Source organism: Trachypithecus francoisi, unplaced genomic scaffold (assembly GCF_009764315.1).
Source record: "Trachypithecus francoisi isolate TF-2019V2 unplaced genomic scaffold, Tfra_2.0 Lachesis_group4, whole genome shotgun sequence".
NCBI classification, from domain to species: Eukaryota; Metazoa; Chordata; class Mammalia; order Primates; family Cercopithecidae; genus Trachypithecus; species Trachypithecus francoisi.
The window spans coordinates 9,418,201-9,446,090 of record NW_022681469.1 but is presented as its reverse complement, the minus strand read 5'-3'; the positions used below and the strand labels follow the sequence as shown (position 1 = coordinate 9,446,090).

The window sequence follows — 27,890 nt, the reverse complement described above, 5'->3', positions numbered from 1 at the left end:
CTATGCCCCTTCCTTATTTAAGAATGTTGTTACTTTTCTAATATTTCATAAGCCACTTCCTCTTTTCCTTTCTTCTCCATTACTTTTACCTATTTAAAAAAGTTTTAAATCGTAAGCCAATCAAGTTCAGCTTAAATTATAAAGTCTAGCTCCAGCCAATAGAGACAAAAAACAGTAGCAAAGACAAGCTACGTAAAAGATAAAAATTGCTTCCCTCCATTGTTCAAGTGTGCTCTGGCCATTATTCCATCTGCAAAGAGGATCCTTTCTACAGAAAGTAAATTGCCTTACTGAGAATACTTTTTGTCTGAATGCAAATTTTTCCTTGCAGTACCAAAAAACAAACATTCTATTTCTAAATAAACATTTTACTTTATAACAACATTTTAAATGGGTGCCTACCCTATGTTTTAACTTCTTAGACACTAGGGTAAAGGTTTCATTTTTTTCTGAAATCAGCAAATGCTGAGGATAGAAAGTGGTGGTTCTTAACCCCAGATATAAATTAGAATCAGTTGAAGAGTCCATAAAAGTGTGATTTCCCAGGCCCCACCACAGATCAATTAAATCAGAACATCTAGGGTGGGGCCCAGGCATGGTGAAAGCTCCCCAGGAGGCTCTAGACTGTAGTTAAGGGCAAGACCCCACTTTAGCAGAGCTTCCAAGAAGCCTCCTTAGCCCAAGTCTCCTTCTTCCCACTCTGCCTCTTCTTATTCATCCTTAGGTGAACCCCAAATATTTAGAGAAAGGTCTCAGTTAATTAGGAAAGTGTATTTTGCCAAGGCTGCAGATGCCTGTCTGTGACACTGCCTCAGGGGGTCCTGACAACCTGTTCCAAAGATGGTAGGGGCACAGCTTGGTTTTATACATTTTAGGGACACATGAGCTATCAATCAATATGTGTAAGATGTACACTCGTTCGTTCGGAAAGGTGGGACAATGCCAGGCGCAGGTGGGACAACTGGAAGCTGGGAGGGGGCTCCCAGGTCATAGGTAGAGAAGAGACAAACGGTTGCATTCTTTTGCATTTCTGATGAGCCTCTCTAAAAGAGGCAATCTGATACAGATTTATCTCATAAGCAGAGGGGTGACTTTGAGTAAAATAGGAGGCAGGTTTGCCCTAAACAGTTCCCAGCTGGACTTTTCCCTTTGGCTGAGTGATTTGGGACCCCCAAGATTGATTTTCCTTTAACACTTATGTGGACAGCACTTAAAACTGGACCAGAACAGCATCTTCCAGGAACAAATGCTGTTTCAACATTTCCTAGTTGTCTTAATTTTTCCTCTTCTTGATCTAGACACTCTCTCTGGGATGGGGTGGTATTGGTCTTCTATTTCCAAGACAAACCACCAGTATCTACAGCTCAATGAGTAAGACCTTATAAGGCCAAAAGAGTTTGCAGAAGATGAAATGTCAACATGTTAAAGTATAAGTAAAGTTCTACGTTGTGTTCAGATGTTCCAATTATCAAAGGCAATTTTACGTCATAGTTATAAGCTTTAAAAGCAAACTTCTGCAGAAGGGATCACTGAATTATATCAACCATCTCAAAAACTAGAGGATGTCATGGCGTTCTATGCTTTAGAGAACAAACAGCTTTTTTCTTTTTTATACAAATCTTAAAATTCATGGAGGTTCAGCTATACAGCATAGAATTCAGAAGCACAATTCATGATTTTTAGTATCCCTTATACTAATCATGTTTTATGAACCTTTTTAAAAACTACCTAAAATACATTTAATAATTCTTCAGATTTATGTAAACAATGTAAGTTTATACTTTAGATAGGCTAAAAACAAGTTCTTATAATAAAACTACTTGAAAGCAGGAAAGTCTTACTATCTTTACATGGAATGGCAGGAAAACACATCAGAGAGGCAGGCATTGAAGACAGAGCCTGGTCAAGTGTAGTGTCACTTGAGGCGCTAATGTGATCATTTAGCAAACGGTGCTTTGCTCTACTCCCCTGAGTCGAAAATATTCTGTATCCTGTGACTTTCCTTATTAGTATAAGACGTAGTGGCCTGAAAAACAGAACTTCTTTTATTTTCAGTGACGTGTTTCATAATTTCCTATTCATTAAAGCGGATTCCTTTTAACAAGAGATGTGAACTTTTTATTTAGTATTTTTTTCCCTCCAAAAAGTGGCATTGGTAACTCAAAGGATAAATGCTAGAGGGGATGGACACCCCATTCCCCACGGTGAGCTTATTTCACATTGCATGCCTGTTTCCCAATAGCTCATGTACCCCATCAATATATATACCGACTATGTATCTATAAACACTTAAATTTTTAAGAAGTACCTTTTGCTGTTCCAGTTTCACACTTAGCACGTTGGCCTAGAACTTGGGTACTTGCCCCTTTCCTGTCCCTACCCTCCAGTGCCTTCTGTTAGTAGAAATGGTGTCTTGGGGCAGCCTCCTTCCTGTATCCCCATTACTGTTTCAGCTCCTCCACCCAAGCCCACCAGCTCTCCAGCTACTCTATAAACAGTCTTCTTCCACCTTAAGCTTTCCCTGCAAGTCTGCCTTTTTATCCATCCTTGTACACTCGAAGGTCAGCTCTCCCCTAAAGCCATCTCTGCCCTTCAACTTCCAGAACAGATGGTGGGGTCACCTTCTCAGCTTCATTCTCCATGCTGTCTCTAAGCCCCAGCTCCTCTGCCATCCCTCCATGCTTCTCCTCTCTCAAAGCCATCTCCTTCCACCACTCTCTCACCATTCATGTCTTCTCTGATATTTTACACAGAAACACTGGACATTTTTAGAACCAGACTAACAACCCTATTTTCCTCTCCACCCTCTCCTTTTGTCCTCAGGAATGTCAAACACCATGACAATGTGCTTCCAATGCTAAGGCCTCCCAATGCTAAGAGACTTCCTTCTTCATGGCTCTACAAATGTTCACAAACTCTACTCACTGCAGCTCTCAAGGTGTGTGGTGAGACAGAGATTCAACATTTTCCGCCAGTGTCTTCTACCCTGCTTCTTATTTATCAGCTGAGCACACAGCTTCCTGGAAGGAAAACTGCATTTCCCAGACCCTCTTGGAGCTGTGAGGCCACAGGCACAAGGCTGGTTGATGAGATGCAGGTGAAAGTGAAAGACTTGTCTTTTCCATCTTCCTAGTGCCTGGGAGGTCAATGAGATGCTGATGTGAGTGACGGCATGCTGGGATGAAAGCCAAGCCAGCCAGACAGCTAGAAAAAACTCGGGTTCTTGACCCTATGGAAAGCCATGCCTGGACCACCTAGCTGTGGACTTTTAAGTGGCAGATAAGGAAGCTTCTGGTTTGTTTGATGCTTCTGGTTTTACTTTAATCATTCAGTATTCATAGCCAAATGTGATCACTCAAACTATTCTCTTTCAAGATCTTAGAATCAGAAAAGTCCTTTAATGACACCTCTTCTGATGTTTACCTTTTCTCCTTACTGTGCCTCTCTGCTAATGAGCAATAATTCTACTCCTTTCTAATTCACCTCTTCTCCATTTCCCACCATGCCTGGTTCACACTTTGCCCTTCTTCCCAAGTAATGATTCCCAGCCTACCTCCTTGATTCTCTTTGGATGTCCTGTTTTCTACCTGAGAAGACCGAGGTATAGAGTCCCCTCAGCATCCTCTGCTTCTGTGCATCTTCACCTTCTCCTCATCCCCTCCAGGGTAGGAGACAAAGCCTGGTTTTAACCAATTCCCTGCCAATGGATATTTAGATGGTCTCCAGTGTTTGCTGTGAGGAATTAAAAAACCACTATCGTGAATCTCCATATACATGTGTCTGAAGTATCTATTCCTATAATATGCAATTATAGGAATATTTTCGAAGGATAAATTCCTGCAAGTGATACTCTGTAGAGAATCATCTTTTCTTTCTTTCTTTTTTTTTTTTAGGTTCAGGGTACATGTGAAGGTTTGTCGCATAGGTAAACTCATGTCACGGAGGTTTGATGTACAGATTATTTCATTAGCCACGTATTATGCATATGTATTATTTTCCAATCTTCTCTCCTTCCACCATCCACCCTCAAGTAGGTGCCAGTGTGTGGTGTTCCCCTCTGCGTCCGTGTGTTGTCATCATTTATTTCCCACTTGTGAGAACATGCATTATTTGATTTTCTGTTCTTGTGTTAGTTGCTAAGGCTAACTCCCTGCAGGTCCATCCATGTTGCTCCAAAGGAAATGATCTCATTCTTTTTTATGGCTACATAGTATTCCATGAATATGTGCCACATTTTTTAAAAACTAAGTATTATTTTTTTTTTTTTTATTTTTTTTTTTACAAAAGCAATTTCCTTTTTACTTGACAAATTATCATGAACAGTAGTCTATGTCAAACACAAGTCTCCAGACACAGACTCTGGTCTCCTTTCAGTGCCAGGGAGGGTGGTGTCACCTAGTTACAGTTCTGTCCCCAGCCTAGCACACCTCACATGATGCTCAACAATTGTTACTGTCTAAGAGAATTATCTGGATGACTTGAAGCGTCTCTCCATTTACAAAGGTCAACAAGGCCACCAGGGTGTTCTTAGCCAGGTACACACAGAAGTGATGGAGAAAGAAGTATCAGTGACAGGAGTGAGCCCAGAATTCAGAGAAACAGAACCGCTTAAACATCCAATCCAGCAGTGCTGGGTCTTGCTCTTACTGTGCTGACACATCAAAAGGGTGTTAATTACACTATCAAAAGGGTGTTAATTACACTATCTGCCTATGGCCAGGGGGTATAGCTCAGTGGTAGAGCATTTGACTGCAGATCAAGAGGTCCCTGGTTCAAATCCAGGTGCCCCCTACACCGGTCTACTTTTAATCACCAAAGTGGGTCCTAGGTCATAAGCTCCTCCCAACCCACCCTGGGCAAAAAATGACACAGCCTATCTAATCTCTGACCCACAGCATCTCTGAAGTGCAGACTCAATAACCCTCAGGTGATTTTATGGGCTTTAAAGTTTGTAGGGCACACCTGTCTCCTGCAGCCCGCTGGGTACCACTCCAGCACTTTTGCAGAGTTCTCCAGAATCTCCCCAGGCACATCTATGTGATCCGCAAGAGAGGGCTGGGCCATGTCTCTAAGTCCTGCTGTATTCTCCACAGCACCCAGCTTCCACTGTGGCACAGGAATACCTGAACCAGCCACAGTCTCATGCCTACCTCCAATGGGCATGAGAAATCTAATGAGCTTAGATTTTTGAGCTTAGAGTGCTGCACCCTGAACTTTGGCTCTGTGCCCTCAGGTTCTGGATTTCCCATCTGGGGCTGCTGCAGACTCACACCCTGGCCTACCCAGACCAAGGACTGGGGGAGAGCAGGATTCTGGGAGGCTCTGTGAGACTACGGGCAGGGAGCGAGATGATGGAGGAAGTCAGCTGGGACTTCCCAGAGGACTGACCTGATCCCATCAGCCTCTTCTCTCTCCTCCATGCAGACAGATACAGATCATGGGCTCCAGCAAGGAAAAGTAGGCTGGAGTCAGATTCCAAAATCAGTAAATAAAAATAAGAATAGGTAAATGGTACCCTGATTGGAAACTTTTGGTCTGTCCTCTAAGGCTCATCTCATTATTATGTGATGAAAACCTTGCAGTTTGTAGTCTTTTGGGTGAGAGGAGCACACCATGGGTAGTAACTGTGGTCTCTCAAGCCCCCTGTGATGGTGGTGGTAGCTGAACAAAGCAAGATGCAGGATGTGGTCCTTTCTGGAATATTCTAAATGTTCCCAAAAATACCAAACCTCCAGGAGCTTCACAGATGCAGCAGAGCCACCAATAGTCCCAAAATTATGTGGATATTTCCCACTCCTTAATGCAGTTTCCAGGCAAATGGCTGAAGGGCCTATTAGGGGAAATCTGGCAGGAAGATTCACAGTCCATGACTGGGTATTGTGGTAGAGTTCTTTTCTCAAGCTTGGCTTTCTTGTCATCAGGGGAGGCAGGTTCTTTGAGCAGATTCAGACTGGGGGAATGGGTCAGAGGCCAGGAACCTCCATTGTGCCAGTTATGGTGGTAGCTCAGACCTACACATCCAGGGGACCACGATGGCTCCCCATTCTCAGGCCTAAAATCCTCACCACTGATGAGTCACAGCCAAGACCTGTGTGGCACAGACCATGGAATAACATTTTGCGGTAAAGTATCACAGTGCTTGGCCTCTGATACCCCAGGATCCTCCTAGCCCCACTGAAATCAGGGGCTCCCCTTCCGCTATCATCCCTCCCACCAGCATTTCTGTCTACAGACAACAGCTACCATAATTCTTTTTACGAATGTAGATGCTCCACACACCTATGTATTTTTCAAGCCAGGGCAAGTCATGTATGATAAATCCACTCCAGCTTACCTACCCCCTGAAGCCTATGGATTCTTTCTACATTATAGCAAGAAATTCCTAGTATCTCAAATGCATTTACAATTGGCCTCCTGTGGCCGGGCGCAGTGGCGCACGCCTGTAATCCCAGCACTTTGGGAGGCCGAGGCGGGCAGATCACGAGGTCAGAAGATCGAGACTATCCCAGCTAATGTGGTGAAACTCCGTCTCTACTAAAAATACAAAAAATTAGCTGAGCGTGGTGGCGGGTGCATGTAGTCCCAGCTACTCAGGAGGCTGAGGCAGAAGAATGGTGGGAACCTGGGAGGCGGAGCTTCAGTCCACGTGGAATGGATCATACAGGGTGACACATGAGCTATTTGCTTTGTTTAAACTGGTAGGACCAGTCATCCTGCCCAGAGGTCACTTATAATCTGGGAACTACAAATTGGTCCTGATGGGACTGCAGGCAAAACTTACTCAACTTTTCTACAGACTGATATGGGCTTCTGGATTTCTATTCCCTCAAACTGCATAGATTTTCATTACCTTCAAGTTTAATGAGGCCAGATTCCCAATCCACATTCCCTTCATGTTTCTGTAATCATTTATTATACATCCCTGGTACCAGCAAGGGCACTATGATTTCTAAAGAAGATGTCATATAAGGTGAGTGGAGACACAGAGGGCAATTGCTGACAGGATGACGAGGAGTTCATGCACTTCAGAGAAGCCTGCAGAGCCAGGCTCATCAAATAGGCAGGACCTCAGCCCACCCTGGCTAGGGAGCCGCCACTGCTACCACAACAGACACTGGCTGCAGCCTCTGGCCCCACTGCCATTACCAGAGCTCTGCCATCTCCAGAATGAATTCCAAATTCACCCTGCCTCTATGTAGGATTTAATCTACATTCATGGTCTTGTTTAGGGAAATATAATTGGCCAAACTGAAGCCATTCCCAATTGTGCTGGTTAATTTTATGTGTCAGCAGGGCACAGTGGCTCATGCCTGTAATTCCAGCAGTTTGGTAGGCTGAGGCATGCAGATCGCTGAAGCCCAGAAGTTTGAGACCAGCCTGGGCAACATGGCAGAAATCCCATCTCTACAAAAAATACAAAAATTAGCTGGGCGTGGTGGTGCACACCTGTCCCAGCTACTCCGGAGGTTGTGGTGGGAGGATCTCTTGAGCCCAGTAGACGAAGGCTGTGGTGAGTGGAGATAGTGCCATTGCACTCCAGCTTGGGTGGTAGAGGGAGGCTCTGTCTGCCTCAACAAATTTTCTTCTTTAAATGTGTCAACTTGGCTAGGCCATGGTGGCCTGATATTTGTCCATACCAATCTGGATGTTGCTGTAAAAGTATTTTTTAGATATGATTAACATTCAATCTACAGACTTTGAGTAAAGCAGATTACCCTCCAAAATGTGGGTGAGCCTCATCCAATCAGATGAAAACCTAATGAGGAAAGGTCTGCTGTCCCCCAAGAAAGGAATTTTGTCTCCATGCTGTCTTCAGGCTGGAGCTGCAACCTCAACTCTTCCCTGTTTCTCCAGATTGCTGCCATGCCCTGAAGACATGACACTTGCCAGCCCCCACAATGGCATGATCCAGTTTCTTAAAATCTATGTGCACACACACACACAAGCCCCTATTGGTTCTGTTTTCTCTGAGGAACCCTGATTCACACACCAACATTCAGGGAGAGGACATATTTGACCTCGTACTTCCCTTAACCAGAGACAGAATCCTGTCTTCCACCAAGACTTACACAATTGTGAATTCCTCAAATGAAGAGGGTTGAGATGTGTAAGAAAAAAAGAGTTCTCCTCAGACCTGTGGACAATGACTTAGCCATCAAGAAATTGGGTTTCCCTAGAGCTTCCGGTGTCAGGGGAGGCTTTCTAGTGAAGACCTGACCTGCCCCCTCTCTCTCCTGCTTTTCAGAATGAATCCATGTGTTGAAGAAAGGCTAGGAATAGAACATCCTATCATGTTCAGTGACTGAAAAGAAAACAGGGAGAGGGCACCTGGATTTGAACCAGGGACCTCTATGATATGCAGTCAAATGCTCTACCCCTGAACTAAACTCCCCTGCTTGGTAGATACTCCTCCTTACATATGTCACCTGTGTCGCCACACCCAAGGATGCTATGGTGCACTGTAAATTGTATTCATTCCCAGCCAGCTTATGGAAATTGGCAACTCTACCACAACTGACTAGAGACTGCTCTTCTGGTCATGAGTTCACCTCTCCATTTCCCAGAGACCCTTCACTGGTCTAATGGTACTTTTCTACCCTGAAGCCACAACCTGAACTCCTTCAACTGTCTCCTCCCATTCCCTCACTCAGTACCTGATGGGCATAGGGGATGGGGGTTGGGGGAGAGGCAGGGGTAAGAATCAAGGCTGTATTAGTCAGGTATTTCCATAACAATGTGTCACAACAAATCATCCCAGAATTCGGCCGTATGAAACCATAAGCATGTACTCTCGTGCTCATAGGTCAGTAGCATGGATGCCAATCAGCTGATGTAGGCTGGGCTTGACCTGGTGTCTGCTTCAAGCTGTGGCTCCATCTGTGCTTGGTTTCTGTCTGAGCTGGGCTCAAGTCTGCCCATGTGTGTTCCTTCTACAATCCCAGCTGGAGGAGTAGCAGCTAGCAAGGGGACATTCTTCTTGTGACAGCAGAAATGCAAAGGGGGAGGCCCAACTATGCAAGCAGCTTTCAAGCCTCTGTTTGCATCACATGTGCTAACGTCTCATTCATCAAAGCAAGTCAGCCCTAACTCAAGAGCAGGGAAGCAGGTTCCGCCTCTAGTGGGAAGATCTGCAAAGTCTCATGGTGAAGGTCACAGATGCAAAAATAAGGGAAGCTCCAGGGCCACTTCCAAGTGGTTCACTTGTGCCTTGTAACCCCCGAACCCCCAAGGCAGGTTGTTTCCTGCCTGCTTTGAAACGGGGGGATTGATTTGATCAGACCCACCTGCCCTGCTTGCTTTTTGTTGCTTGCTTCTTGTTATTATTTTCCTTTTTCCATGAAGCTGAAGGCCACTGTACCCGAAAGCCTCAATGCTGAATGCAGAAACTTAACTTTCACAGGAGGCTGTATAGATAATGTTCATAGGTCACATGGTGATGGTCACTTCAGTTGTTTTTCAGGCACTTGGGCCAGCTCCTGTCCAGCTAAAACTGGTTGAGACAACTGACTCTTCAGCTGGGTCTGTGCAAGTGCCTGAGGTGGCCTTTTGACATCAGAGGCCCAAAAACCTCACCCTCAAATCATGCTAATGCCACCATTTTCTGCGCATATGTCCTGTGAAATGTCATGAGCCTAGGTGTGATGGTATGTACCTGGAGTCCCAGCTAGAGAGCAGGCTAAGGTGGGATGGCTTGAGACTGTAGTGAGCTATGATCATGCCACTGCACTTCAGCCTGCATGACAGAGCAACACCTTGTCTCAAAAGAAGAAAAAAAAAGGAGAAGAGAAGGAAGAAGGGAAGGAGGGAGACAGTGAAGGAAAGGAAAGACAGAGCAATAGAGAAATGCCTTTGGTCTTTGATGTTGGTGACCTTCGGATGGGGTTTTTGCGTGGTCGTCCTTTTTGTTTATGTTGATGGTATTGCTTTCTGTTTGTTAGTTTTCCTTCTAACAGGCCCCTCTTCAGCAGGTCTGCTAAGAGTTTGCTGGTGGTCCACTCCAGACGCTGTTTTCCTGGATATCACCAGCAGAGGCTGCAGAACAGCAAAGACTGCTAACTGCTCCTTCCTCTGGAATCTTCATCCCAGAGGAGCACATGCCAGATGCCAGCCGGAGCTCTCCTGTATGAGGTGTCTCCCCATCAGGAGGCACGGGGGTCAGGGACCCACTTGAGGAGGCAGTCTGTCCCTTAGCAGAGCTCGAGCACTGTGCTGGGAGATCCACTGCTCTCTTCAGAGCCGGCAGGCAAAAAAGTTTAAGTCTGCTGAAGCTGTACCCACAGCCACCCCTTTCCCCAGGTACTCTGTCCAAGGGAGATGGGAGTTTTACCTACAAGGCCCTGAATGAGGCTACTGCCTTTCTTACAGAGATACACTGCCCAGAGGAGGAATCTAGAAAGGCAGTCTGGCTGCGGAGGCTTTGTGGCACTGTGGTGGGCTCCAACCAGTCAAAACTTCCCATAAGTTATAAAAATATATGTAACATTAAAAACAGTCATGCACCGGGAATGGAGGTTCAGGGTAGAGCTTTCCACACTAGCAGAGGAGTTTTCTGGCCAAAACCTGGAGGAGCTGTGTGGTCCTCATGCTATGCTGTCTCCATGATGCTTCCCAGGACTACTCTCCAATCCATGTCAGGGCCAGGGAACTTCCCCAGCTGTTTCATGAACTGGATTTAATGCAATGATCCCAGACTAAGAGATATCTTTATGTGTCAGTATTGCATGTGTCTCAATTTGCGTCTCCAAACAGCTATTTTGTAAACAAGAAGAAATCAGACATGCAGACCTAAAGGCTGTTCCAGCAGTAAACGGGAACACTCCTCCCAGCTGCTCCCGTCACCACAGACTGAGGGAAAGCGGGGAGATGTGCAGGTATGTGAGCAGGGGCTAGGGTTTGGGAATCGGGGATGGAGTTTTCTAGGGTGAGTTTGTGGTAAAATCTGTTGCTGGTCTTACTCTCTAAAAGCAAGCAGGAACTTTCAATGTGCTGTAGGACTGCTGGGTGTGATTACCAACATGAAAGGTGCTTATTAAACACTCATGACAAGTAGGGGGTATAGCTCAGGGGTAGAGCATTTGACTGCAGATCAAGAGGTCCCCAGTTCAAATCTGGGTGCCCCCTACTGCACTTTTTCTATTCATACAAGCTGTTATGTTCTTCACAGAAGCTGTTGGTCATATTCCAGTTTCTTTTCATCCATTCCACCTATGATTTTCCCTGGAACGGGAAGCTATAGATCAGGCCTACCCAGCTGCACCTAGCTGGATAACTTCTCATCTCTTCCAGCACCAGTTCCATGGGTACCCCTCATATTCTTGGTATCCAGCTCCCTGCTCCCCCTATACATGTAATTTCTCCAGCTGTCATGCAGAATGCCTCTGGGTTTTTCCAGGGCAGACCAGAGAGTAGTACTACAGCAGGTTTCCCAGAAACAGACAGGGAATGGTATCCCAAGTTATCACCCTCCTGGCTCCTTCCCACAGCAACAGTTTGTGCACTGGAGTGGTGGCCAGACCTGGGGAGACACATCACAGCACGCAGCGTTCCCATATAGGGCAGATATTTTCCCCTGGAGAATTGGTTTCTCCCACGCCAGAGCTCACTCACACCCTTGCTTCAACCTTGTAGGCCAAAAGCCTGGCTCAGCGACTCTAACAAGGGAGATAGAGGTTCTGCAGTGCTGCCCCTGCAGACCCAACTCCTGTAGCTCTGCGGCTGCAGTTGAATTTCAGCCCACTCTGTGACTGTGGCCCAAGGCTTGGAGGTAGGGGATTAGACTCAAGAGTCTGTTCGTATGAGATGATTTGGAATTCCAACTTTGTTCTGTGGGCCACAGGGAGTCCTGTGTGCTGCAATGAAGAACCAGGTCAAGTCCTTTGTCTAAGGAGGTCATTTAGGAGACATAACAGATACTGGTTTGGGGGTTTGCCAAAAGACAAGGACAGGAACTGGTGTTACTTTTTGAACGCTTACTATGCACTACTATGTGCTAATATCATGCTAGGCAGTTTATCATCAGTTATATTTGTCCACTCTGTCTTCACTGCCGGAAAAAGGGAGCTAGGCTGGGAGCTTGGGTCAGAGTCTGTGGAGTGTTTTGGAGACCAGTCGCCAGCTCTTGGGTTAACCCCAAAAAACAATGGGAAATGACTGGGGGTTCTGCAGGCAGCTTCCATCCTTTTCTCCTGTTCATGGCTCCACCCAGGGACAGGCCTGGTGAGCGGCAGAGCTGAGGGAAGGTGTCCAGCTGTGAATCAGATCTGGCAGCTTCCAGAAAGTCAGTCCTGGAGGGAAGCCATCATTTAATTTCACAAAGCTGAGTGCTCCCATACTGATAAATATATTAACTAGTTAACCTCAGTGTGCCATGGGGGCATAGCTCAGGGCTACGGCTTTTGACTGTAGAGCAAGGGGTCCCTGATTCAGATCCAGGTTCTCCATTCTTTTCTTTATGTTCAATTTTGGTAGCTAACTTTATCCACATACATCTTAGATTGGCATGGGCCACACAGAGGATGGGGTCACCTTCTCAGCCTCATTCTCCACATTGCCTCCAAACCCCAACTCCTCCTCCACCATCCCTCCATTCTTCTGCTCTCTCAAAGCCATCTCCTTTCACCACTCTCTCCTCTCACCATTCATGTCTTCTCTGATATACGGGACTCCACAAACAGTGGACACTTTCAGAACCAGGCTAATAATCCTATTTTCCTCACCTCCCTCTCCTTCTGTCCTCAGGAATGTCAGACACCATGGCAATGTGCTTCCAATGCTAAGGCCTCCCGAGATTTCCATCCTGCTGCCTCTACAAATGTTCACAAACTCCACTCACTGTGGCTCTCAAGGAGTGTGGTGAGGCAGAGTCAGCGTTTTCCACCAGTGTCTTTTACCTTGCTTCTTGAGGCAGGAGAATCGCTTGAACCCAGGAGGCGGAGGTTGCAGTAAGCCAAGATCTCGCCATTGCACTCCAGCCAGGACAACGAGAGCAAAACTCCGTCCCCGACGCAAAAACAACAAACAAACAAAAAAAACCTTTCTCTTACTACAACTTCCTCAAACATAGTTTACTATGACATCTGTATTCCCATTGCCAATGCTCATTCCCTAAATAAGTTACATTGCTTTTCAGAGAGCTTCTCTCTGCCTGTTATTTAGATTGACACCACCTTTTACTGGTTTCTTTGCTTTCTCTGTCTGACTTCCCACTCCCCACTGGTGTTTCCTGAACTTATCTTCCAAATTAACTACTTGTTCTTACATTTTAGTTTCAGAGTCTCTTTCTAAGAAATCTAAACTAAGACAACAGATTAAAGGAGAAAAATCACGTCATTCAAGTAGATGAAGAAAAACATCCAATCAAATCCAACATACCTTCATGATTTTAAAAAAATTCTTGGCAAGCGAGGACAAATATTCTACCTCCTTAATATGCTACTAGCTGCCTACCTAACATATAAAAAGAAATATTATTAAATGGTGGGGTGATGAAAGCTTTGAATTGAAAACTGAAAGACAAAAATGTTCTTAAATAAAAGGGAAATGGAAACTGAATTGAGGAGCAAAAGACTCTAAAAAAATCACCAAATATGTTTTTTAAATGAATCAACTAAGACACTCCAGAAATGAAAAAAAGTATCAACATCTTCCTTTTTATTTACTTTAACCTGAAATATAACTTACATAAGGTACAGAAATCTTTAACGTACAGCTCAATTAATCTGTACACATACACACAAATGTACCCACCTCCTAAATCAAGATATAGAAGATTGAAAGGAATGTTGCTATGAACAAGAATCTTGCACGTACATAGACACTCTTTAATCTCTGTATCTAGGAATACAATTGTCGAGGAAGTGGGTGTTTCTATTTTTGGCTTTAGCCAATAAGGTCAGACGGTTTTCTAAAGTGGATAGAGCAAATGACACTATCACCACTAGCAGGGGATGAGAGTTACTATGGCTCCACATATCATCACTGAGTAACATCAGTCTCTTTCATTTAAACCATCCTAGCACCAATTCCAGCGATAGTTCACTGTGGTTTAACTCGCACCTTTCTTTCCTTTTTGTTTTGAGATGGAGTTTTGCTCTTGTTGCCCAGGCTGGAGTGCAGTGGCGCAATCTCGGCTCACCACAACCTCCGCTTCTTGGGTTCAAACAATGCTCCTACCTCAGCCTCCTGAGTGGCTGGGATTACAGGCATGTGCCACCAAGCCTAGCTAATTTTGTATTTTTAGTAGAGAGGGTTTCTCCATGTTGGTCAGGCTGGTCTTGAACTCCCGACCTCAGGTGATCCAGCCTCCTCGGCCTTCCAAAGTGCTGGGATTACAGGCGTGAGCCACCACGCCCAGCCTAATTTGCACCTTTCTAGACTCATGAGGTTTGAGCATCTTTTCATAGGCTTATTGGTCACTTGGATGTCCTCTTCTGTGAAGTGACTGCTCAAGTCTCTTCTTCCTTTTTTATCTTCATTAAGATAACTTATCTATTTTTTAACTGTCTTGTGCAATGCTTTATGTATTTTGGGAATAAACCCTTCATCAGTTATGTGCAATAGATACCTTCTCCTGCCATGTGGGTTTTTATTCTCTTGTTTATTGGCTCTCATGAATGTTACCTGATTTCCCTCTGAGCTTTTTATCTGTTCAGCAAAACGGTATACAGAATTTACTACGTGCCAGTACTGTTTTATGTGCTTTACCCAGCTTAGCTCATTCAATCTACACAACAATCCATGAAATATACACTTTTTTTTTTTTGAGACAGAATTTATCTGTCGCCCAGGCTGGAGTGCAGCAGTGCGATCTGAACTCACTGCAACCTCCGCCTTCCCGTTTCAAGAGATTCTCCTGCCTCAGCCTCCTGAGTAGCTGAGATTACAGGTGCCCGCCACCACGCCCAGCGAATTTTTGTATTTTTAGTAGAGATGGGGCTTCACCACATTGGCCAGGCTGGTCTCCAACTCCTGACCTGGTGATCCGCCCACCTCAGCCACCCAAAGTGCTGGGATTACAGGTGTGAACCACCGCGCCCGGCCATTGCTTAGCCCTTCTTGTATCTGCCTTTGTGCAAGGCTGTCTCCTTCCTGATTCCTCATCACGGGTGGGGCATAAGACTTCCTCCTGGAAATGCCCATTCATCATTGTACTACTGACATCTGGGCCTCCAGCATCCAGCGATATCCAGGGTCTCCTGCGACTTTCTGGACTTTGTTCTTGTTGCCCAGGCTGGAGTGCAATGGCATGATCTTGGCTCACCGCAACATCCGCCTCGCAGGTTCAAGCAATTCTCCTGCCTCAGCCTCCCGAGTAGCTGGGATCACAGGCAAGAGTCACCACGCCCGGCTAATTTTGCATTTTTAGTAGAGATGGGGTTTCTCCATGTTGGTCAGGCTGGTCTCAAACTCCCAACCTCAGGTGATTCGCCCACCAGGCTGCTGCCCAGGCCCTGCCAGTGGGGAATGCTGTGCTCTTGCAGGCTCATCAATCCTCCTCATCTTCCTTGGCAGTCCACCCTACTGCAGAAAAGGGAAAGCCAGAGGATTTTAACATTATCATAGAAATCACTGCGGAAGTCAGTGTTTCCTGAGGTTGTTGGGCCAGGAGCGGAGAGGAGTGGCTGGCTGCTGGCTGCCTTCTGAGAAGGTGCCCAGGACTACAAGGCAAAGGCCTGTGGGTAAAGGAGAAAATTCCAGTAGGAAAGAAAGGCAGTTTGAAGAGACAGTTTACCAGCTCCTGTGACAAGAGCCTTAGCAGGGCCTTAGCACAGCTGAGGAGGTGAAAAGGAGCTAACCCAAGTATTACTCCAAGTGTTCCTTCTAGAAGGGACAGGGCTCTGCCTGCCATCAGAAAGGTCACGTGGGAGGCTGGACACACTGGCTCATGTCTCTCATCCCAGCACTTTGAGAGGCCAAGGCAGGAGGATCGCTTGAGGCCAGGAGTTTAAGACCAGCCTGGGCAAAAGAGTGAGACTTCACCTCCACAAAAAAATAAAAAATATTAGCGGGGTATGATGGTACACACCTGTGGTCCCACCTACTTGGGAGGCTGAAGTGAGCTATAATTGCTTCACCGCACTCCAGCCTGGACGACAGGAAAATACCCTGTCACTTAAAGACAAAAATGAGTCAAGTGGGGTTGTTCTCTAGCAACATATTTTAGTCCTTGAAACTGTGTTAATGTTGGCCCTCTTAACGCTTTTGGGGATTCTGAAATCTACTCTGCTACCGACTTCTCACTATTTCTTGGAGTCGCTCCTTCTCTATCATTCGCCATTAAATTAATTGAAGAAGTGAAAGTTGGAAGAATCACCTTCTGTCCTAGATTGTAGTTGTGTTGGAACACTGGACCAGGAGAGCCAGGCCCAACTCTGTCACTAAGTGTGTTAGAACAGACACCTCTGTCACACAGAGTTTCTCTTGTACGTGCCCACCATAAGAGGTAATGGAGGTTGACTCTCAAGGGCATTCTAGCAGCCACTGGCAGTGCTTTTCCAGGGTACTGCCCGCAACCAAGGACCCAAGGCAGGGAAGACACAGGCACGGGGGTATTTGAGGAGGGGGAACTGCCTCTTGTTATGCACAAGGTCAATGAGCTTTCACTGAGGTAGGCCTGACAGCTCCTAGGAGCTTCCATTATGAAGTAGCAACGCATAGGTAACTGGTCATCTGGGTGTGACTGCACAAGTCAAAGACATTAACTGACCCCCACAACAGCAGGAGGGGGTGTAGCTCAGGGTTAGAGCATTGGACTGCAGACCAAGAGGCCGTCAGTTCGATTCCAGACACCCCCTCCGCATTTTTAATTTTGACATTTTTACATAGGTGCCCACATTTTAACTTCTTCCTTATTAGACACTAGAATAAACATTTCTTTCTTTCTTTCTTTCTTTCTTTTTTTCCTGAAACCAGCAAATGGTGAGGCTAGAATGTGGTGGTTCTTACCCCAGGTATAAACTAGAATCACTTGAAGAGTCCGTAAAAGTGCCATTTCCCGTGCCCCACCCCAGACCAATTAAATCAGAACATCTAGAGTGGGGCCCAGACATGGTGAAAGCTTCTCAGGGGGCTCTAGACTGTAGCGAAGGGCAAGACCCCACTTTAGCAGAGCTTCCAAGAAGTCTCCTTAGCCCAAGACTGCATTGTTCCCACTCTGCCTCTTCTTATTCATCCTTAGGTGAACCCCAAATATCTAGAGAAGGGTCTCAGTTAATTAGGATTAGTTAATCAGTTAATTTTTCCAAGGCTGCGGGTGCACGTCTGTGACACCGCCTCAGGCGAGTCCTGACAACCTGTGCCCAAGGTGGTTGGGGCACAGCTTGGTTTTATACATTTTAGGGACACATGAGCTATCAATCAATATGTGTAAGATGTACACTCGTTCTGTACGGAAAGGTGGGACAATGCCAGGCGCAGGTGGGACAACTGGAAGCTGGGAGGGGGCTCCCAGGTCATAGGTAGAGAAGAGACAAACGGTTGCATTCTTTTGCATTTCTGATGAGCCTCTCTAAAACAGGCAATCTGATACAGATTTATCTCATAAGCAGAGGGGTGACTTTGAGTAAAATGGGAGGCAGGTTGACCCTAAGCAGTTCCCAGCTGGACTTTTCCCTTTAGCTGGGTGATTTGGGGGACCCAAGATTGATTTTCATGTCACACTTATGTGGACAGCACTTAAAACTGGACCAGAACAGCATCTCTCAGGAACAAAGGCTCTTTCAGCATTTCCTAGTTGTCTTAATTTTACCCCTTCTGGATCCAGTCATTCTGCCTGGGATGGGGTGGTATTGGTCTTCTATTTACAAAACAAACCACCAAGATCTGTCACTCAATGAGTAAACCCTTAGAAGGCCAAGACGGTTTGCAGAGGATTAAATGTCAACATGTTGAAGTATAAGGAAAGTGCTATATTGTGTTCAGATGTTCCAACTATCAGAGGCAATTTTTGTCATAGTTAAGCTTTAAAAGCAAACTTCTGCAGAAGGGATCACTGAATTATATCAACCATCTCAAAAACTAGAGGATGTCATGGCATCCTATGCTTTAGACAACAAACAGCTTTTTTGACACAAATCTCAACATTCATGCAGGTTCAGCTATACAGCATAGAATTCAGAAGCACCAATTCATGATTTTTAGTATTCCTTATACTAATCATGTTTTATGAACCTTTTCAAAAAGTACCTAAAATACATTTAATAATTCTTCAGATTTCTGTACACAACAGTAGTTTATATTTTAGATAGATTAAAAAAATGTTCCTGTAATAAAACTATCTGAAAGCAAGAAAGTCTTACTATCTTTACACTGAATGGCTGGAAAACACAACAGAGAAGCAGGCACTGAAGAGAGAGCCTGGCCAAGTGTAGTGTCACTTGAGGCTCTAATTTGATCATTTAGCAAATGGTGCTTTGCTGTACTCCCCTGAGTTGAAAATATTCTGTATCCTGTGACTCTCCTTATTAATGTAAGATGTAGTGGCCTGAAAAACAGAGCTTCTTTTATTTTCAATGATGCGCTTCATAATTTCCTATTCATTAAAGTAGATTCCTTTTGTTAACAAGATATGTGAACTTTTTATTTAGTACTTTTTTCCGCCCCCCTAAAAAGTGGCATTGGTAACTCAGAGGATAAATGCTAGAGGGGATGGATACCCCATTCCCCATGGTGAGCTTATTTCACATTGCATGTCTGTTTCACAACAGTTCATACACCCCGTAAATATATATGCCCACTAGATACCCACAAAATCTTAAGGATTTTAAGAAGCAGCTTTTGCTGTTCCAGTTTTACAAACACTTAGAGCTTTGGCCTAGAACTTGGGTACTTGCCCCTTTCGCGTCCCTGCCGTCCAATGCCTTCTGTTAGTGTAAATGGTCTCTCGGGATAGTCTCCTTCCTGTATCCCCACTACTGTTTCAGCCCCTCCACCCAAGCCCGCCAGCCCTCCAGTTACTCTGTAAACAGTCTCCTTCCTCCTTAGCCTTTCTCTGCAAGTCTGCCTTTTTATCCATCCTTGTACACCTGAAGGCCAGCTTTCCCCTGAAGCCATCCCTCCCCTTCAACCTCTGGAATGGACAGGGTGGGGTCACCTTCTCAGTCTCATTCTCCACATTGCCCCCCAAACCCCAGCTCCTCCACCATCTCTCCCTGCTTCTCCTCTCTCAAAGCTATCTCCTTCCACCACTCTCTCCTCTCACCATTCATGTCTTCTCTGATATACGGGACTCCACAAACGAGATCTTTTTAGAACCAGGCTAATAATCTTATTTTCCTCACCTGCCTCTCCTTCTGTCCTCAGGAATGTCAAACACTATGGCAATGTGCTTCCAATGCTAAGGCCTCCCGAGATTTCCATCCTACTGCCTCTACGAACGTACACAAACTCCACTCACTGCTGCTCTCAACGGGTGTGGTGAGGCATAGATTCAGCATTTTCCAGTAGTATCTTCTACTCTGCTTCTTGGTTATCAGCTGGGCACATGGCTTCCCAGAAGGAAATCTGCATTTCCCAGACCCTCTTGGAGCTGTAAGGCCACAGGCATAAGGCTGGTCAATGAGATGCAGGTGAAAGTGATGGGTGTCCCTACAGCAAAGACTTGTCTTTTCCATCTCCTGCTGCCTGGGAGGTCGATGAGATGCTAATATGGCTGATGGCATGCTGGGATGAAAGCCAAGCCAGACAGTCAGTCAGAAAGGAGAACTCGGATTCTTGACCCTATGAAAAGTCATGCCCGGACCACCTAGCTGTGGACTTTTACGTGGTAGCTTTTAAGCTTCTGGTTTGGTTGCTTCTTTCCATTTTGCTTTAATCCTTTGTTATTTTGGTTGTTCAGCATTCATAGCCAAACTTGATCATCACTTATTCTCTTTCGGGATCTTAGAATCAGAAAACTCCTTCAATGACACCTCTTCTGATGTTTACTTGTCCTTACTGTTACAGAAAATGGTTCATTATCCTCATTTTGACCTTAATCTTGTCTACCTCTCTCTGTTCCCATGACCCCAGAGACACCTTGGGGTTCAGCTATCTGCCTGCCTATTATGAACCCCATGTTTGGCCTCTCAGTCATGATTCCGGCTCCTCTGAGGGCTTGGCCTGTGGTCTGTCTACCTCCCTCATGAGCCCTTCTGCTTCCGCGGACACACTCGCCATTGGCCTTTCCCATCTTTGCTCTGGGGGAGCCAGTCTTTGCTGGAGTAAATTGTACAGCCAGACAAATGGTCCCACTGCAAATCTATGCCAGTCTGACCTCAACCAGTGCCTCTCTCCTAATGAGTAATGATTCCATTCCTTTCTAATTCACCTCTTCTCCATTTCCCACCATGCCTGGTTCACACTTTGCCCTTCTTCCCAAGTAATGATTCCCACCTTACCTCCTCGATTCTCTTTGGATGACTTGTTTTCTACCTGACTCAGAAGACCAAGGTATAGAGTCCCCTCAGCATCCTCTGCTTCTCTGCATCTCCACCTTCTCCTCATCCCCTCCAGGGCAGAAGACAAAGCCTGGTTTTATCCAGTTCCCTGCCAATGGATATTTAGATGGTCTCCAGTGTTTGCTGTGAGGAATTTAAAAACCGCTGTCCACGAATCTCCACATATATGTGTCTTCATGCAATTATAGGAATATTTTTGAAGGATAAATTCCTACAAATGGTACACTGTAGACATTTTTTTTTTCCTAACTTTATTTTAGGTTCAGGGGTACATGTGAAGGTTTGTCGCATAGGTAAACTCATGTCACGGAGGTTTGATGTACAGATGATTTCGTCAGCCATGTACTATGCATATGTATTTTTTCTGATCTTTTCTCCTTTCACCCTCAAGTAAGTGCAAGTGTGTAGTGTCCCCTTCTGTGTCCATGTGTTCTCATCATTTAGCTTCCACTTGTGAGAACATGCAGTATTTGGTTTTCTGTTCTTGTGTTAGTTTGCAAAGGATAATGCCCTGCAGCTCCATCCATGTTGCTCCAAAGGACATGATATCATTCTTTATTATGGCTGCATAGTATTCCATGGTGGATATGTGCCACATTTTTAAAAGACTTATTGTTTGAGTATCTTTTTTTTCTTTTTTTTTAATTTGCTTTTCACTTAACAAATTAACACGAACAGTATTCTATGTCAAATACAAGTCTCCAGACACAACCACTGGGTCTCCTTTCAGGGCAGGGAAAGGTGGTGTCACCTAGTTACAGTTCTGTCCCCAGCCTAGCACACCTCACATGATGCTCAACAATTGCTACTAAGAGAATTCTCTGGATGACTTGAAGGGTCTCTCCATTTATAAAGGTCAATGAGGACACCAGGGTGTCCTCAGCCAGGTGCACACAGAAGTGATGATGGAGAAACAAGTATTAGTGACAGGAGGGCGCCGGAGTTCAAAGAAACAGAACTGGCCTGGACATCCAAACTGGCAGAGCTTGGCCTTGCTCTTGGTGTGTCAACACATGAAAATGGTGTTAATTACACTACCCTCCTGTGACTGGAGGTATGGTTCCGGGGCAGAGCATCTGACTACAGATCAAGAGGTTCCTGGTTCAAATCCAGGTGCCCCCTACCCTGTTTTGCTTTTAATCACCAAAGTTGATCCTGGGTCATAAGCCCCACCCAATCCACCCACTTGGGGGAAAAATGACACAGCCTATCTAATCCCTGACCCATAGCATCTCTGAAGTGCAGACTCAACAGTCCTCAAATGATTTTACAGACTTTACAGTTTGTAAGGCACAGACCCCTGCCTCCTCCAGCCCTCTGGGTACCACTCCAGCACTTTTGCAGAGTTCTCCAGAATCTCCCCAGGCACATCCATGTGATCCCCAAGAGAAAGCTGGCCATGTCCCTAAGTCCTGCTGTATTCTCCACAGAACCCAGCTTCCACTGTGGCACGGGAGTACATGAACCAGCCACAGTCTCATGCCCGCCTTCAATGGGCATGAGAAATCTAATGGGCTTAGATTTTTGAGCTTAGAGTGCCGCACCCTGGACTTTAGCTCTGTGTCCTCAGGTTCGGGATTTCCCATCTGGGGCTGCTGCAGACTCACACCCTGGCCTACCCAGACCATGGATTGAGGAAAAGCAGGATTCTGGGAGGCTCTGTGAGACTACGGGCAGGGAGCGAGATGATGGAGGAAGTCAGCTGGGACTTCCCAGAGGACTGACCTGATCCCATCAGCCTCTTCTCTCTCCTCCATGCAGACACATACAGATCATGGGCTCCAGCAAGGGAAAGGAAGCTGGAGTCAGATTCCAAAATCAGTAAATAAAAATAAGAATAGGTAAAGGGTAAACTGTTTGGAAACTTTTGGTCTGTCCTCTAAGGCTCATCTCATTATTATGTGATGAAAACCTTGCAGTCTGTAGTCTTTTGCATGGGAGCAGCACACCACAGGTAGTAACTGTGGTCTCTCGAGCCACCTCTGATGGTGGTAGCTAAATAAAGCAAGATGCAGGATGTGGTCTTTTCTGGGATGTTCTGATGTTACCCAAATTACTGGATCTCCAGAAGCTTCACAGATGCAGCAGAGCCACCAATAATCCAAAATTAGGTGGATATTTCCCACTTCCCCATGTAGTTTCCAGGCAAATGACTGAAAGGCCTAATATGGGAAATCGGGCGGAAGGATTCACTGTCCATGACTGGGTATTTTGGCAGAGTCCTTTTCTCAAGCTTGGCTTCCCCATCAAGGGAGGCAGGTTCTTTGAGCAGATTCAGACCTGGGGAATGGGTCAGAGGTAAGGAACCTCCATTGTGCCGGCTATGGTGGTAGCTCAGATCTATCTACACGTCCAGGGGACCACGATGGGCTCCCCATTCTCAGGCCTAAAATCCTCACCACTGATGAGTCACAGCCAAGACCTGTATGGCACAGACCAGAGAATAACACCCAAACTTCACTTCGGGCTAAAGTATCACACTGCTTGGACTCTGACACCCCAGGATCCTCCTAGCCCCACTGAAATCAGGGGCTCCCTTTCCGCTATCATCCCTCCCACCAGCATCTCTGTCCACAGAGAACAGCTACCAGAATTCTTTTTACGAATGTAGAAGCTCCACACATCTACGTATTTTCTAAGCCAGGGTAAGTTGTATGTGATAAATCCCCTCTAACTTACCTACCACCTGAAGCCTATGGATTCTTCCTGCATTATAGCAAGAAATCCCTAGTATCTCAAATGCATTTAGAATTGGCTTCCTGTGAATCCAGGCTTAGGTCCACCCACGGAGCAAACAGTTTTATCCCATCTGCTCCAGCTATGGTATCTTAAATAGAATTTTAATTGGGTATATGCTTAATAAAAAATTCAGACTCATTTAAAATTAGTCTTTCTACTTTATGAAATACTCCAGTAATCTGTATCCACCCACGGTCTTGAAGTTTTGCTGACATACATTAACCAGTTGGAAATGATTTTGGTATCCGAGTCTTCACCTCCCAGCAACTGGTGCCCAGGCTCAACTAAGACCTTACTCTCACTGTAGGTCAAGGGACAATGGGCAGTGGGGAAACCAATCTCTTGCAGTGAAAATCCTTCCGTCTGGGCTGGTCGGCTTTCAGGCAGGAAGAAGGGGCAGGCTTGGAGATTAGGTAGAGTTGGTGATTTGGGATAAATCAAGTTTTCCAAATGCTCCCATAAATCCATCTTAGAATTCCTGAAGTTCCACCCTCTTAATCGCTGACCTATGTTCAGCTGGGAGACTGGGGGAAGCTGCAGATTCCATGGACATCAAAGTTTGGCAAGCCACGGGGATCAGCCCTGGCTCTCATTTTCAGCTAGTTCAGTTATTTGGTGGCAGGAGATCAGAGAGTTTTGTTATACAGTCAGAAAAGACCTGAGTTTCTTTTTTTTTTTTTTTTTTTTTTTGAGACGGAGTCTCGCTCTGTCGCCCAGGCTGGAGTGCAGTGGCCGGATCTCAGCTCACTGCAAGCTCCGCCTCCCGGGTTTACGCCATTCTCCTGCCTCAGCCTCCCGAGTAGCTGGGACTATAGGCGCCCACCACCTCACCCGGCTAGTTTTTTGTATTTTTTAGTAGAGACGGGGTTTCACCGTGTTAGCCAGGATGGTCTCGATCTCCTGACCTCGTGATTTGCCCGTCTCGGCCTCCCAAAGTGCTGGGATTATAGGCTTGAGCCACCGTGCCCGGCCTAAGACCTGAGTTTCACCCACGTAGGACAGATCATATAGGGTAACACGTGAGCTATTTGCTTTCTTTAAACTGGTAGGACCAGCCATCCTGCACAGAGGCCATTTATAATCTGGGAACTACAAATGGGTCCTGATGGAACTGCAGGCAAAAGTTACTCAACTTTTCTACAGTCTGACGTGAGCTTCTGGATTTCTATCCCCCCAAACTACTTAGATTGTCATTACCTTCAAGTTTAATGGTGCCAGATTCCCAATCCACATTCCCTTCACGTTTCTGTAATCACTTGTTACACATCCCTAGTACCGGTAAGGGTACTTTAATTAAAGACGTCATCTAAGGTTACTGTAGACACAGGGGGCAATCGCTCACAGGATGGCAAGAAGCTCATGTACCTCAGAGAAGCCTGCAGAGCCAGGCTTATCAAACACGCAGGACCGGCTGGGCACAGTGGCTCACGCCTGTAATCCCAGTACTTTGAGGGGCTGATGAGGGTGGATCACGAGGTCAGGTGTTTGAGAGCAGCCTGGCCAAGATGGCATAACCCCGTCTCTACTAAAAATACAAAACTTAGCTGGGTGTGGTGGTGGGTGTCTGTAGTCCCAACTACTTGGGAGGCTGAGACACAAGCATCACTTGAACCCCAGAAGCGGAGGTTGCAGTGAGCCAAGGTCGTGCCACTGTACTGCATCCTGGGCAAGAGACAGAGACTCTGTCTCAAAACAAACAAACAGAAACAAACCAGGCAGGACCTCAGCCCACCCTGGCCTGGAAGCCGTCACTGCCACCACAACAGACACTGGCTGCAGCCTCTGGCCCTACTGCCATTGCCAGAGCTCTGCCATCTCCACAATGAATTCCAAATTCACCCTGCCTCTATGTAGGATTTATTCAACATTCATAGTCTTGTTTAGGGGAATATAGTTGGCCAAACTGAAGCCATTCCCAAGTGTGCTGGTTAGGTTTATGTGTCAGCAGGGAACAGTGGCTCATGCCTGTAATTCCAGCAGTTTGGTAGGCTCAGGCATGTGGATCACTTGAGCTCAGAAGTCTGAGACCAGCCTGGACAACATGGTGAAACTCCATCTCTACAAAAAACACAAAAATTAGCTGGGCGTGGTAGTGCACACGTGTGGCCCCAACTACTTGGGAGGCTGTGAACCCAGGAGATGGAGACTGCAGTGAGTGGAGATCACTGCACTCTAGCTTGGGTGACAGAGGGAGACCCTGCCTGTCTCAAAAAAACATTTTTTTTTTCCTTGAATGTGTCAACTTGGCTAGGCCGTGGTGGCCAGATGTTTGTCCATAGCAATCTGGATGCTGCTGTGGAAGTATGCTTTAGATGTGATTAACATTCGATCTACAGACTTCGAGTAAAGCAGATTACCCTCCAAAATGTGGGTGGGCCTCATCCGATCAGATGAAAACCTTATGAGGAAAGGTCTGCTGTCCCCTTAGGAAGGAATTTTGCCTCCACGCTGTCTTCAGGCTGGAGCTGCAACCTCAACTCTTCCCTGTTTCTCCAGATTGCTGCCATGCCCTGGAGACACGACACTTGCCAGCCCCCACAATGGCATGATCCAATTCCTTAAAATCTCTGACACACACACACACACACACACACACACAGCCCCTATTGGTTCTGTTTTCTCTGAGGAACCCTCATTTACAAAACCAACAGTCAGGGAGAGGACATTATCTGACCTTGTTTTTTCCTTAACCAGAGACAGGATCCTGTCTTCCACCAAGACTTACACAATTGTGAATTCCCCAAATGAAGAGGCTTGGGATGTGCAAAAAAAAAAAGAGTTCTCGCCAGACCTGGCACTGATTTAGCCTTCAAGAAATTGGGTTTCTCTAGAGCTTCTAGGGTCAGGGGAGGCTTTCTAGTGAAGACCTGACCTGCTTCCTATCTCTCCTCCTTTGCAGAATGAATCCATGTGCTGAAGAAAAGCTAAGAGTAGAACATCCTATTGTGATCAGCAAGTGAAAAGATATTGGGAGAAAAGCCGAGTGTTAGGAGAGAAGCTGAGGCAGGGCTTGCATGTCTGGCTAGACTTGCTGGCTCCTTGCTTCTAGCACTCCATTATCCTGTTTCTCTTCACTTGATACACTGTTTCCTTTCCACCCCCACATCCTCACCACCTGTTTGTTTGAGCACCAATAAATAGCATGGGCTCCCAGAGTTCTGGGCTTTCCCAGCCTCCACACTAGCGATGGCCCCCAGAGTCCCACTTTCTCTCTCCAACTGTCTTTTTCTCATTCCTTTGACTCTGCCGGACTTTGCCGACCCCACGACCTGGTGCTGGGTCTGATCACCCCATAAGAAAGTAGGGAGGGGGCACCTGGATTTGAACCAGGGACCTCTTGATCTGCAGTCAAATGCTCTACCCCTGAGCTATACCCCCAGTTAATTGCCTGTCTCCAGTAAGAACTATAAACCTGTATGGCCACACCCTGACTGCCACCATCATGAGATGTGTACTTCCTTTGTCACGATACACCCCCTTCCTACTCCACACCTGCTTGCCAGCTCTACTTAACAACCAGCTTCCTTCCTCCTCCAGTGTCTGACTGAAGGCAGGGACATTAAAATCACTGAGGTTTTGCAGCCAGGACATCCTTCAAACTTGCCGAGAAGGGCAGGACTCAAAGAACTGGTTGCTCAACAGACCCTTTAAAGGTGAGGCTGGGCTGGGCAGAGCTGGGTAAAAGCCAACGTTCTTGAGCTTCACTTGAGGACTCCTAAGCCAGACTCTCTGGGAAAGGACCTAGGGACAATGTGTGCTTCTAACCAACTCCCTGCAGCATTCTGACTCATGGTTTGGAGCTACTGGTTTAATGTGCTCCCCTACATGGTACAGATCTAGAAAAATGACAGTATTTAAAATCATGCCCAAACAAAACACACCTGATTAATGACCAAGTCATGACTAGAATCCACGTTCATGATAAAGGGCCTCTTTGCACTCAACACTCTGAGGTAGGAGTTGAACTGCCTTTTCCTTTCCTCTTCTTTCCTCTTATCCTCCATTCGCTGAATCCCACGATGTGTCAGATAAAAGTTAGTAACCAGAAGACAGGATCCAATCCATGGAAAAGTGCTGAAGTGGAGAATCTGAGAAATCTGGGGTCACTGGTACATGACACGGGACGGAGTGATTGAAAACATGTGGGCACAGTGAAAGGAAGGGGCAACAAGTGTCACCGTCTTGAACCAGGGACTACTTGACATGCAGCCAGATGCTCTGCCCCCAAAATGTGCCCTCTTATCTGTTTAGACCTTCCTGACTGACACTGTTTCACCTATGTTCCCAGGCCCAAGGATCTAATATACACTGTAATTTCTCATCATTTTCAGTGAACCACTGGCAACTGACTTCATCCAGACAGACCTCTATCTGGCTTTGAACTTACCCTGTCCTTCCCCATGGACCTATCAGAGGAGTTCTAGAAATCTTTCCTGCCTAGAATCCTGCAGCCTCCTCCTCAGTCTCTGTGTGGGGCAACAATTTGGAGAATTGCTGTTTACAGCTGGAAGCTTCCTCTCTCCTTCTCTCCTACTTCAGTTTTATCTTCTCTAACCTACTTCCCATACTCTCTCCACTTCACTTTCACCCTCTGCACAGTGGGGTTACTTTGGGCCTTGTCCTACATTTTTTCAACTGTCTTCTCTTCGTCCCTCTCCTCACTTATTAGTCCTTGCCTTTAAAAGGGAGACACCTTAGCAGAGGGGACCCAGTCCA

General features: G+C 46.0%; 1 long non-coding RNA gene and 3 other non-coding genes across 4 annotated transcripts; 2 read left to right on the top strand and 2 right to left on the bottom strand.

Annotated features, from left to right (window-relative positions):
• Nucleotides 1-4,254: 4,254 nt before the first annotated feature.
• LOC117072847 lies at nt 4,255-23,819 on the bottom strand. The gene is made up of 2 exons (XR_004432973.1): nt 22,858-23,819; nt 4,255-6,088 (listed from the first exon to the last, which is right to left on the bottom strand). It is a non-coding gene; the product is annotated as an uncharacterized LOC117072847 (long non-coding RNA).
• TRNAC-GCA lies at nt 4,720-4,791 on the top strand. Its single transcript has one exon. It is a non-coding gene; the product is annotated as a tRNA-Cys (tRNA).
• On the top strand, nt 11,050-11,121 carry TRNAC-GCA. The gene has a single exon. It is a non-coding gene; the product is annotated as a tRNA-Cys (tRNA).
• A 2,661-nt stretch (nt 23,820-26,480) lies between the features above and the next one.
• On the bottom strand, nt 26,481-26,552 carry TRNAC-GCA. Its single transcript has one exon. It is a non-coding gene; the product is annotated as a tRNA-Cys (tRNA).
• Between the last annotated feature and the right edge of the window lie 1,338 nt (nt 26,553-27,890).